General features: G+C 46.0%; 1 non-coding gene across 1 annotated transcript; it reads left to right on the top strand.

Moving 5' to 3' along the window:
- Positions 1-6,669: 6,669 nt before the first annotated feature.
- LOC139059746 (U2 spliceosomal RNA) lies at positions 6,670-6,869 on the top strand. The gene has a single exon (XR_011514344.1). It is a non-coding gene; the product is annotated as a U2 spliceosomal RNA (small nuclear RNA).
- Positions 6,870-11,918: the final 5,049 nt, after the last annotated feature.

Raw genomic sequence — 11,918 nt, 5'->3', positions numbered from 1 at the left:
ATGCAATTTGACACAACAGAATTAAATTTGTGCCATAAAATTTGTATGTCTGTGTTTCTATCATGTGCGTGTTGATTGAATGACGATAGCTGAAATGACAGTGTATCAATAATGCTTGTATCATCGGCTCTGCTGTAGTCTTTATACGTGTTTGTTGGTTGTGAAGAGGGTAGCGAGTCTCGATACGGCACCTCACACAATACTAGTTTGTGAACTGACAAGCCGGTTGAGACGTCGAATTTAGCGTTATGGGTGGAAAAATGATTGCTTAAAAATACTAGGTCTAAAATGTTAGAACTGGATCCTTGTACACGCGTGAGTTCAGTTATTATCTGGGTTAGGTCAAAAGAGAGCATAATGTCGAAAAGAATATCTGCGCAAGGTGAACGGTGATGCAGTGTGTGCCAGATGATATCAGGCAGATTAAAGTCGCCTAGTAATATGAGCTTGGTCGCCTTCACATGCTGCTGCATATACAAGTGCAATGGTTGCAGAACATTCAGATCAGTCGAAGGACTACGGTAGATGCATCCAACAATGAAGGCGGTATTGGCGAAGCAAAGTTTTCAAAATACAGCTTCAACCCACTCAACGTCAGGCAACTTAACGTACGGAATTCCCCTTTTTATCAAAATAGCAACGCCACCGCCTCGTGTTGGCCGATCTCTGCGAATAATGACGTAGTTTGGTGGAGTGAGTTCGACGTCTTTGACGTCTTTCGTTAGCCAAGTCTCTGTTATGCCTATAAATTCTGGTTCCAAAGCTATTAACATTGATTCGAGGGGTCCGAGCTTACTACTAGCACTTCAGGCGTTAATATTACCGAACGTTATTTTGGATGTTGGTGACGGCGGGGATACAAGGTTCGCGTACCGACGTCCTGGTTTTTTGTATCGCTTGAAGGGGACGAAGTGGACACAGTTATAGGAAGTCAGCGCATTGAGCATGTACGTCTACTCGGTCTTGTTTTCCTTGGTGCTGTTACAATCCGATAATGGCTCAACCGAATAAACCCAGTTGATGCCAAAGCAATAGGGGCCAGCTCAAGCTGTTCCTACAATTTTGAATGGTCAGAATTGACTGCAAAGCCCACACCGTCATGATTTAATTGTGCAGCTCAAGCTCGAGCTTGCCACGTGAAAAGCAGCCCTTCCGAAAACGTCGTCGAACGATGGGAAGCCTGCTCTCCTAATGCTATTCCTGACTCATGCATTAATGCACTTGGGCAACTTGATGCAACTACTTCTTGGGACAGGGTCACCCCAGAACACGCGAAGAAGCCTATACATGCCTCATTGTGCCAGCGGCTCTGGTCAGAAAGGCGATAGGCAGGGAGACCGCTGAGACAGGGGTGAAGAATAAACTACTGAAAGGAAAGAAACAGTGACAAAAGCCCAGGAAGGTCGAGGGGCGAATAAAAGATCGATGGGGACCCGAAGCGATAGAGCAAGGGTAAACCGTATAAGAACCAATTCTCGGGCCCTTCAGACCCCGAAATCAATCAATACATCTTTTGCTTTGCTAGTATGCCTTTGCCTTTCTTTCATCTTGTCTCCTTCTGCGAGATTTGTTTTTATTTATTATTTGCCAAGCCACGCGATCGTAGACATTGCTTTTATTGTGCGTGTGACAGCGGCCCACCAACCGAACGACACGGGAACTTCTGCGCCTGCAGGAGTCCGTGATTGGCGAGGACAGAAAGAGCTAGCGCTGCCGAGACAATATTCAGGCAAGGATGTTTAGTGATGCTGTGACTCACTGTATTCAATTCAGTTCCTCGGCTTCATGTTTTGTATTCTTTTTTTTCAGTTTATCTTAACATGGCATCTTTTTGTTGTGCACTCTATAGACATTTACTTTCACCAGATTTCTGCGGCTTCGTGTGCTTCCCACTGAACTACGTTGCCTGGCGAAAGGCGATAGGATATCTCTCACTTCTCTATGTGCGTTCATTCTGAATTACGATGCTGACACCGTTGCCGGTGTTAGAGCTATGCTTGGCATGTAGATTGGCTATTAAAGCGGCATGCTGAGATTGACATATTTTGTAGACTTCTAGAATAAATGGAACGCGGAGCACACACACACACACACACACACACACACACACACACACACACACACACACACACACACACACACACACGCACACACACACACACACACACACACATATATGTATATGTATATATATATATATATATATATATATATATATATATATATATATATATATATATATATATATATATATATATATATATATATGTATATATTAGTCATGTAATGAGAAGCCAACAAACACTGACACCAAGTACAACATAGGGGAAATTGCATGTGCTTAATAAATGAAATAAAGTAAAAAAATAATGGAAATTAAAGTGGATGAAAAAACAACTTGCCGCAGGTGGGAACCGACCCCACAACCTTCGCATGTCGCGTGCGATGCTCTACCAATTGAGCTACCGTGGTGGCGTTTCCCCATCCACTTTCTTGGGTATTAATGTGTGCTAGTAGAACCCTGGGAGTGTTAGCCAGCGCCCCCACTCACAGACCTTGGCGGCGGACGTGGAACGTCTTTTTTGCCGCAGGCGTCACGAGAACGTGATCTTTTCGGGTGAAGGCAACTGGTCAATAAACCCACATATGCTACCTGAAGGCATCAATGTTGCCGGATTCGAGACCCTCGTTATGATTCGAGACCCTCGTTATGAGGGTCTCGAATCAAGGTAAAACTGATCTTTGATGATATTTTTCTTAGACACGCAAAGCTTCCTCCGGCGCGCATACTTGATGGTAACTTCAACATCATCTTGATCAATTTCTGTCTCACTTATTAATTTCAGCAGATGCATAAAAAATTTAGAGAACGCCGCTGTTGGCATCTTTTCAATTCAGCTTCACTGGTCTGTTGCTCTCCGTCTCACCGATTGCACTCCAATATTCCCTGCTGATTCCCGGCGATAATTCCGGCCATCCGAAAATTGGCTCCACAGGTATCTCAGGTAATAGTGGCTAAAGACGCGCTTCCGGTCTGTACACATTTAACTTCCTCTAGTCAGTCACACTTGTTGAGTGTGACCGACTGATATTTTCGTGTTGAGTGTGACGAGTGATATTTTCGACTATTTTCCCAGACAATTTGTGTGAAGTCCGCTTTGTCTGGGTGCCCGGACGTTTTGGAATCTCTTTAAATGAATCAGCTGATTCGCTCGCATCGTCATCGCTTAATGGTTCGGTCTTAAATGTTCTTCCTGATTTCTCTTTTATAACAGGAGCCACTTTGAAACCCCTTTTCTTGTTGACTTGCAATGAATCATCCATACTTTCTGGAAATGATTATCAACATATAAAATAAATGCCCTTGACTCTAATGCGAGGTGACGTTAGCAAGTTCCGCTGTCAAGTTTGCCGCCTAAATTTTTCCCTTCATAGATCTCGTCTATCCATAACTAAGCTTTGTTCTTTTTGTAATGAATCAGAAATTATTGACCATTTCCTTCTTTCTTGCCGCCGCTTCTCCTCCTTTCGCACAATGTTCCTCATTTTTCAAACTAGAAAATTAGGTTTATCTTTTACAACCTCGAAATTTTGTCTTTTGGTGCCTATCAACTAGGCCTAAGCTATGGCTCAATGATTAGTTTTCTGCATAAGTTCATTGAAGCATTCGAAAGCAGCGCTGCTAGGGTACCGACCGTGGGACATTTCGTTTTATTGTTATAACTCTTCCGTAGTTTCCCACTCTAAATCCCTTTTTTTTGTATAAGTGCTTACAAAATCAGTATTATCAGCTGATTGCCAAATGATTCGTTTTAAATCTTCTCCTTTAACCCTTTTGGTATGTTGTTGGGTGTTCGTTTCCTTTTGTGTTCCTTTCGTTTATTGTGGCCAATACCCCTCGTGGGTACGAGCCATGTTTTGAGGCAACAACAACAATAACAACATCCCAGGAGACAGGCCGACGCCGGATATCCAGCTGCAGTGGTGTCCTACATGCGATGAAAAACAAGTGAAATGTACACATTTAATTCTCATATGAGGAGAGTTGTCTATAGAAATTGAAACTGAAGCCTTCGTTGGCTTATGGAGAAGCCCACTTCTAGTTTCCTGCCTGGACTTTTCGCCCCAATGCTGAAAAGCTAAGGCAACATTTTCTTTTTGTTGATTATGCTTATTGACGTGTTTTGCACATTTAGATAAAAAATAAAAATTTTTCAGGATATTTAGAGGTCTAGTCTTTAAAGAGTTTAGCTACCACAAAGCGCGTCTATTTCGTAGCCGCCACTTTAAGTGAAATGTTGCGTTGGAGAACTTACATTAGGTCCTTTTTTTCAGGCAATCCGAGTTTGCCCCGGCAGCACGCGGTGAACTATAGAGGCAGAGTGTACGTCGAGCGAGCGGAGTCTCCCGAGCGCCCGCCGCCCTGTTGCCTCGTTGGTGCTGTGGGACTGAAAAACAAAAGCGCGTACCCCACGCACTGCGCGAATTGATATAAAGAAAGCTTTCTATGCAGTTTGCTCTAATAGACGATAATTAGTCGTGATGTTGACGGCAAATCTTTAATTTTTTCAGCGTTTTGCCCAATACGAGAATGTTGAGTTGATGCTAAATATTACCTTATGCGCACCACTGCTGCTTGGTTGCGTAGTATAGAGAACACACAAAAGGACCTGTGTTCTTGAGGCATTTTTGTTACCTATTGCTCATGCCTTCCGAGAAGGTTAGCGCTGTTAGCGACTGACACGGCACATCGCATCGTGGGAGAAGTGTTAACTTTAATTGAATTATGGGGCTGCACGTGCCTAAGCCGCCATCCGATTGTGAGGCCCACCGTGGTAGCGGACTCCGGATTAATGTAGAACCCCTGAGGCTCTTAGCATGCACCTACATCTAAGAACCACAAGTGTTCTTCTGATCTGACGCCGTCGAAATGCGGCTGCCGTGATTGGGACAGAGCCCGTGTCTTCGAGCAATGCCATAGCTGCATAACCACTGCGGCAGATACAGACGTATTGATTTGACTTGTGGGCGGCTCAGCAGTGTTGCCCAGACGCTGCGGTGCTTTAATATGGCGTTGCATCTCCAAGCAGCTCATTCTTTTTCCATTTCAAAGATTTGTACGGTGTTTATTCTGCAGAAACACCAAAAACGAACCGCACCGTGTCTTGAACTTATATTTATCCAGTTTGTGTCGAGCCAATGCGGTGTTTAGCAGTGCTTTCTTCCTCGCCTTCTCTTGTCGTCTTTTCCCTCTGCCAACCCGCACCTCTTTCCCTATGGACGGGAAGTGGGAGCGAAAAGTGGCAAGAGAATCATTCGCTAGTTTCGTGACTGCGTCGGTTCCACCCTTATCCTCTGCATCCTCTCCCTATCTTCTCTCTACCATCCTATGTACCTCCCCTCCGGACTTTTGCTCATTATTAGAAAAACAAGTGCTGCCGCTTCTGCAATGCTGTTGCGGATAACACAGCTATCAAGAGGGTATTGTATCGGCGCCGAGAAAGCTCTAGAGGGCATTGTGTATATGCGACGCGACAGAAAAGTTCAAACAATTCTCCTGCATCACCTTTGCTTTCTGCCACATTCCCGCCATGCATATGCACGCTCTGAACCATCTCCCGACGCGGATGGCAAGGCAGCGATGGTAGCAGCATCAGTAAAAACAGAAGAATTGGCGAGAGAACAACACGGCACCTTTTGGTTGACCCTCCTCACGAGGCAGGTACACATACCCAAAAGCATCTGCATTTATACCCTAGTGTCACAATTGGGAATGAAATAACGTAGCAAATGCGGCTATTACCGAGCTTCCGCCCTTTCTCGGAGAGCTAAGCTGTGGCGTAAGCCTATCGCTTCCGTTGTTTAAAAATTCGTTTACACAAATGCCGCGTTGTCTGACGGTGTGTAAGCAAAGCGACCATGGCTTCCTAGAAGAGAAGTGTTAGTGCCGCTTCTGCTGCCACAGAGGTTTGATAAGGGACGCCCATATACGTTGTGATGTTGTTGAAACACCCAGGGAGCTCGCTGGTTGGTTGCTCGCAGGCTGGGCGCTCATGTATTCTTATTTCTTTAAAAATCAGTGCCATTCCACTCAGTGAAGGTGGACAACCAGCGAAGCTGTGTATGTGGGCCCCTTAATGGTGAACTGTCCATTGCCGTGCGTCAAACGCCGTATTCCCATAAACGGAACCGAGGTGCGACTAGTCCCTCTTCCACGATGATCAGCATCGGAAGGTGATGAGGCACTGGGAAGGTGATGAACACGCAGCACCAAACCTTTTACTAACGAATTCCGGCTCGTAAAAAGACACGCACCTCTCCCCACTCCGAGGGAGCACACTGTTTCCCCGTAGTCAAGGCGATCGTGCGTTGGTCGACGTTGCATAGTGCAGATATGGTTGTGAACTCATTCGAAAACACAACACAAGCCACACAACACAAGCCACACATAATTGGTTCCCCAACAACTACCTCTGAAACATCGTCGTTGCTCCGGTGAAACTTCCGAAGTTTGCGGGATTGGGGCCCCATGGACGGTTCGTATTTCTTTCCGCCTCACGGTCCTGGCGGGAAGCACGCTTACGGGGCCGTCACCACGGGAGAGCGGAAGGAAAGGAGATGCGCAAGCGCTTGGAAAACCGACTAACAGAGGGCAGTGCGAACGTAGACATGGCCGACGCGGGTCAAAGTGTAGTATTTGTTCTTATCAGGTTATGTTTCTTATCTGATATCTGCTTATCTGATACTGGTGGCATTTCGATCTAAGATATTAAACTTATTTTTGCATGTTCGCAGAGCGCTTAAAGCCTCTTTCACCTCCGCCGCGGGACGGCCCGATATTGGACTAGCTTGGGGTCGGCCCACGTATGGGGAGAAAGTCTCAATCAATACGGCTCTACAGACGGACGCAATTTTTTCCGAAACCTTGCCATATAAAGCTTCGCCGTAGAAAGAAATTAAATAAGCAACAAAAAACGGATACGAAATTTTGCCTATACTCCCTCTTTTTAATGGGAAAACAATGTGCTGGGATCAAATTTCATCATCATCATCAGCCCGGTTACGCCCACTGCAGGGCAAAGGTCTCTCCCACACTTCTCCAACTATCCCGGTTATGTACTAATTGTGGCCATGTTGACCCTGCCAACTCCTTAATCTCATACGCTTACCTAAGTTTCTGCCGTCCCCTGCTGCGCTTCCCTTCCCTTGGAATCCAGTCCATAACCCTTAATGATCTTCGGTAATCTTCCCTCCTCATTACATGTCCTGCCCATGCCCTTTTCTTTTTCTAGGATCAGATTTATGATCCAGCTACTACCAATATTGCGTTCGTGTGGCGCGGTAAACGGAAACTATAGTCGGGTACAGCTTTTGAAAAAAAGCGGCATTTCCTCCTCAAAGGCGGGTGCACACGAGCATCCACCAATGGGCGCTCACTCTGGAGTGACGTCGTGAGCCGGGCGGCCGGTGTCCTCGCCGACGGAAAAGATGGCAGCCCGCGCTTCGAGCTGGGCCAAGTCTCGTCAGCTCTCTGCCTCAGCCCCTCGTCAGAGTGAATTCCCGAACTGTTTGTGATGGTCTATCATGCTGGAAATATTGCTGCGAGCTTACGATGCACTATTTGTTCTGCGTGTGTTTATTCTGAACCGTGATCCGACGAAAAAGCATTGCAGTGAGCATCGCTGACGCTGCCCTGCACAGTGTCAGCGATCTCGCTTACACTGCGAAATCAGCCAAAACAGCGGAAAATAACATTCCGCGGCGACACACAGCTATAAACAAACATCATACGTGTTTGTGTTCCGTGTTATTTTGTTTCGCTCCAGAGTGAAGTTACGACGAGGAAAGTTTGCCAGTCTGGTGCCTACTGTTAGCGGCGAGTGTGTTTGTGTACTCGGTCGCTGCGTCTTTCACCGGACGGTATCAAGTGGTGGAGCAAAACCATTCTCATGAGAAATGAGAAAAGCGCGTGCGCATGAAACCAACCTAGGGGTGCCTGAACCAAAAAATATTTTCGAAAGCAGCCTCCAACGCAAATATTTGTTGCCGCCAACTTAGCGCCAACGATTGTTGTCAGTAGTGAGATAGCAGAGCGTCTAGCTGCGGTGTTCGAGCGCTGTGTTGCACCGTCGATTGATTGCTGTCCACCAGTGCTCACTGCAAGCGCAAGCTGCAAAATACGCGCTGTGACACAATCACGCATAAGGTGTGCTGCCTGCGCTCGATATGCTTTCCCACAACGAATCCCCGCGCTGCTTTTCGATTCGCGTGATATGTTACTATGAAAAATTCCCAAGACCGTGTTAGGAGAACGGTAAAAAGAAGAGAAAGGAGCATACAAGAACGTAGGCACATCAGCTTGTGAACCTGCTCCTAATACATCTACACGCGTCTGTTTGTAAACGTGCGTGTGTACGTTTCTTGCGTTTGTGTAAATTTTTATTTCCCCTACTTCTTTATATTTGGGAGCTCCTTAGTTTTTCTGTTTGTGTGTGAATATGTGCCCGCTTCCAGGCGTGCTTGCGCTTACTGTTATTTCTGTCCTTTTATTTTATACTAGCGTTTATTTTTGCAAGTTTTCTTTCAGCAAATTCTTTTGACCCATTTCAGTAACTCTTCTCATTCAAAGCACCAACTCCTGTAAGCAGCAGGGCTGGCCTCTTCCATCTCATTAGAGCCTTTCTGGCTGGTCTACCTCGCCTTCTCAATCAGCCTACTCGCTGTGTTTTCTTTCCTTACTTCTGGTGTTGTTGACGCAATGTGATTAAGCAACTTCCACAACACAAATTGCTATCAGCTATGAAAACAGAAAGGTTTACAGATACATTTTCTTAATAGCGTCCCGTGGGCTGCAGAGTAACTTTGCCTTTTACCCCTGTTCATCTTTATGCATCAGTGCAAGTGACAGCTCGCCAGAAGTGACATGAAATGGTGCCATATCGTGAAACAGCACCTTGCTATGTTGCATTTCTCGCACTTCCAGTCTTAGTAATCAGATGCTTTCACTCCCCATCACATATGCTAGAGCAAATTTTCAACATGAATAACATTGTGCAGTTGAATGTCATTTCTTGTCTGACGCTTTCATGGTTACAAAGACATTTTTCATTGAATGTAGCCCAGAAAACAGTGCACTGAGAGCTTTTGCTACTTTCACCATTTATTACTTCAACAATTCCATTTTTTAAATCTGGCTGTCGCTATGCCGACAGCTTGTGAAATAAATAATTGTCTCAATAAGGCACATTCATCATTACTCAGCATTTTTTAGTACAAAGTATGCTAGCAGAGCTATTCAAGCTGAATAATTGTGCTTGCATTCGTGTTACTTGCCCAGTCATGACTGCAGCATGACAGCGATTTGACGGGCAAAATGCTAACGGTGCCTTTCAAGCGTGCCCCCGAAGACTGCTATTTTACCAAGCGGCCCATCAAGCTCGACGGTGGCTGCCCAAATGAGTATTCTGGACCTCACTAAGTTAATCGTGTTTGATCATTGTTCTCATATTCGCATTACTTGCTGAGCCAGATAACCAAAATAAACAATGCAGCTACATGAACATGCTTCTGCATGAAAGCTGCCAACAGTGGCAGTCAATTTCGCGTGGACTTCTGCTGTTTCACCAACAATGGCTACAACATGACTGCGCTTTGAAGTGCAGCCTTCCAAGCGTGCCCAGGCCACTGTTATTTTATCGCAGGGCCCGTAAACTTGGATGATGACTGTCCAATAGAGTATTTTTGCCCTTCTCAAAATGGCATTATTCATCTCAACAGGCTGGAAAGAACAGTAGGTGAAGCAAAAATACCTGGAAGCAAGCCGCCTAACAGGGGCATGTTGCTCTGCATTGCTCTTATTTGTACAAGTGCCTGAATGAAAAAAACACTGACTGTGCTGTGAAGTAAACCGAGCGGACGGTGTGTTTTCGTTATTTCTTTGCTGCATGTATTGGCATTTAGAGGCTTGCAAAGCTTGACGATGGCTCCAACATGGCTGCTTTTCTTTTTCTTTGGACATGCAGACTGCTAGCATTGGCGGGCAGTTTCGTCTGGGCTGCTGCTACTTCATTATAGGGCCCGTCAACTGGAGAATGTCTGCCCTAGTGGGCACTTCGGGCCTCACTAAGCTAATGACGTTTTATAATTATTTTCTCATTCGCATTACTTGCCTAAGCCAGACTACGAAAATAAACAATGCAACATCATGTATGTGCTTTCGCGTGCAGGCTGCTATAAGTAGCCGTCAATTTCGCTTTGACTACTGCTTTTTCGTGTCGAGCTGGACAGTCGCTGCCCAAATGAGCATTTTGGGCCCCACATAGTTATTCAGGGTTAATATTTGTATTTGCATTCAGATTTTCTTTTATTTAAGCGTGTTTCCATGCCAGTACTTAAACTTTGCACCATCTATGCAGGACATTGCTATTTCAGAATTGAACTTCCATTAAAAGGAAATGGCACCAAATGAACTGCTTATTCATTCGAGAGGTCACGGGAGGATGGTTGGCTGCTGCGAATCCACCGGAAAAATTTTTTTTGCCCGGATCATCGCTGTTTTTTTCGTTAATAAGAAGCTGTTATTCTTTGTCGAGTGGCTCAATGCCGGACAGCCCGCAGTCGGAATCGCTTTGTTCAATGTCATCTTCAAACAGCCCAATGATGGCGGGTTGGATGTGGTTACTCCCAGACATGTCAAGCCTGAACTTTGCCTCGAGTTCGATCACATGGTGAATTTCGTGCTGTCTTCCGCCGTTACGCTCTTGATTTTTTTCTTCAAGTCGTCTTCAACCGTGGACAGCTTGAAGTCTCTGGTGTCCGCAGCGATGTCATCTTTCACCTTTGCGCACACGAGCTCAATAGGATTTAAATCGCAGTGATAGGGTGGGAGCCCGAATACAGTGCAACCGTACCTTTCAGCTTCATTGTCTACTATGTAGCTCAGAAAGCGTGACTTCACAGATGTTACCAACTCAAGAAGCTGCTTTTTATTTGTAGGCGATGTTTTTGCTTTTGAACCACTCCTCCATTTTTTCCCTCTTCCAAGCCGCCGTCGGCAATTTCGCGTCTGGCCGGGTATCGTAAGGTGCATTGTCCAAAACAATGACGCGACCAGCTGGCAACTTCTGCAGAACGTCATTAAACCATCCCTCGAAGAGATTGCTCTTCATTTCTTCGTGGCAGTCACCTGTTTTTAGGGCCTCTGAATACATTCGCTGCAGATGTGCATGTCCTCGCTGTCCTCGATGTCCTCGCTGCCGATGTGCGTCACAATAAGGCACTGGCGTTTTACAGCCAGTTGTTTCAGACCCGTCGAAAGGCGATTTGTTCGAGCGTACCGGCGTCCACGTTTCTGCTTTACGGTGTCAATCCACACGATCGCCCTAGTGTGTCCCGCTGTCCCGCACGTCTCATGAAGGAAGATGTTTGGCCTACCGCCCCGTAGTGCTGCATATCACGAAGGTAGCGATTCCGCCATTCAGCGATGTCATCCCCGTCGATAAAAAGCAAATTGCGGCTTCTCATCTCGTTCTTCAATCCGAACTCAACAAGAAGGCGACGCATAGTAAACCACTTCAGTGATGGGAGATCCATACCCTTCGAGAACTCGTCAGTTATCTTCTCGACCGTCCGTATCTCCTTGCGGGGAAAGACATCGTGCACACGTGATCTCAGCGCACACAACGTGAAGATGTCATACTTCATGCTGCGTCTATTTTTCTCCGCATTTGGTGAGCGCTTTTCCGACTGCGGCGACGGTTTGCTACCCAAAATATGCTACGGTCTGACCTCCCTCCTCACCTTGAACACAGTGCTTTCGCCGACACCGAGCATCTCGGCGACAAGCTTGGTCGTATCTTCCACGCTGTGTTCAGGCTCCCTGTTACGCCAATACATGTAGCAGTGGAGAATCATATTGC

Source organism: Dermacentor albipictus, chromosome 4 (assembly GCF_038994185.2).
Source record: "Dermacentor albipictus isolate Rhodes 1998 colony chromosome 4, USDA_Dalb.pri_finalv2, whole genome shotgun sequence".
Taxonomy (NCBI): Eukaryota; Metazoa; Arthropoda; class Arachnida; order Ixodida; family Ixodidae; genus Dermacentor; species Dermacentor albipictus.
Note: the sequence above shows the minus strand (reverse complement) of the source record. Positions and strands in the feature narration are given on the sequence as shown.